A 1661-nucleotide genomic window follows, 5' to 3' on the forward strand; every position below is an offset into this window, starting at 1 on the left:
AACCAAAACCAGTTCTATGGACAGAAACCAGCAGCATAACTAATAAATAGTTAGGCTCTTTCTCTGATTTTACTTTTGGTAACTTAAAAAAAACCAAAACACCCCCCCCCCCCCCCCCCCAAACAAACAGGTAAACAGTAATCTGAGAGAAAAGTGCTCTTCTAACTCTTCTAAGAGAATATAATAGTTTGAATTCTTTAAGACAGGTTCAAGACAAATATGAGTCACAACTAATTCATAGAAAATTCATTTCTTGGTACGTTTTATAGTTTAGAAAGTATACATTAAAGTTGTATTTTAAATATTGTTATTTTTATTTATGGGAGAAGTGTGACCTCTCTAGTGAGTGTTCCTACTTTAACTGAATGCTTTTCAGATAACTTTAAAAAAAACGTGACAGATGGGTCATTAACAAATTAATTTTAAAAAATCTAATAAATCTAATTGTGGAATTTTATTTCATTTTATATTGCACCATATACTAATATGAGCACGGGACAAAAAAGGAAAAAGAAAAAAAAGCGCGAATAACAGTTCCGGGTGGGAGGTGGGGAGGAGGGAAACGACTTTGGGCACGCGCGTGGTTGGGAGTTGGACGTGTTAACGGTAATCGGTCGTCGAGTTCGATTATTTTGTTACCACGAAAATCAGTCTTTAAAAGTGGTAGACAAATTACACGAAACGATAAAAACACCGAGCCTGGACTAACATTTAGCTCACTGGGTTAAATCTGCAAAGTTTAGGTGAGGAGAAGTTTAGCGCCGCTGGGGCTACGGGCGGTTTTTTTTCTTTTTGGCTAGGCTAACGGTGGCAGGTCTTCGAGGAGCTAACGTCGACGGTACTTCCAGAACACTCGGCAGGATTTCAAGGTGTAAAAACGGTAAGTTATGTACTAAATCCTGCATGGTTCGCTACTATAATTCTGTGTGCTTTTAAACTGAGGGACAATCATCATAATGAGCCCTCGCCTATTAACTTAGTACCTGATATGATGCTAGCGTTTGCGTTATTGAAGTAACGTGTGATAATAGGTAATTAGTTAGCATTAAAATAAGTTCTTAACATGAAAGGTTTGGAATAATGTTGTTTTCTGACACTAGACTGGACTGTCAGAAAAGACAATAACTAAACGATAGGGTTGTGCTAATAGTGCTAATTTTCAAGATGATGTCAAACATTTCTGTGATAACCTGTGTCCCGTTTTTCGCCTCGTTTAAAATATTTAAAATAATTGAAAAGTATATTTAAAATTTCGAAGTTAAATCTTGTCGTGGAAAATAAAGAAGAAAAAGTTCCTGCTATTTAGACGGTTGAGGCTTTACTTGACCCCACTGTTAGACACATTTACTTATCATCATTGCAACCCAGTAATTTAATGTATGCCTGTGAAGTTCTCTGCAGAGCGGGTCTACGGGCTCAAAATGTAGTCATAAATATTTTGTACTTGTAAATCAGTTTCGTATGTGTAAAAAGAATTTGTGCGTGCGTAAAAAAGATTTGTGTGTGGACTTGTGTGTCAAAAAAACCCTGCAAGTTACAAGTACGAATTTTGACCCTATTTTTCTTCCTTTCATCTGATTGGCCAATGTCATGTCAATCACAAATGTAACAATCCAATCAGAGAGCAGAGATGGGTTTGGCTGTCGGAGGGGCGCTTTTTT

General features: G+C 36.9%; 1 protein-coding gene across 1 annotated transcript in view; it reads left to right on the forward strand.

Annotated features, from left to right (window-relative positions):
* The first annotated feature begins 530 nt into the window (after positions 1 to 530).
* The window catches only part of tdrd6a (tudor domain containing 6a), a 28880-nt gene continuing 27749 nt past the window's right edge, over positions 531 to 1661 (forward strand). The window contains 1 exon segment of the mRNA XM_005724828.2: positions 531 to 880. The gene's annotated coding sequence lies outside the window, so the exon portion shown is untranslated.

This window comes from Pundamilia nyererei, unplaced genomic scaffold (genome assembly GCF_000239375.1).
Source record: "Pundamilia nyererei isolate P.nyererei 1_Seehausen unplaced genomic scaffold, PunNye1.0 scaffold00013, whole genome shotgun sequence".
Lineage (NCBI taxonomy): Eukaryota > Metazoa > Chordata > Actinopteri > Cichliformes > Cichlidae > Pundamilia > Pundamilia nyererei.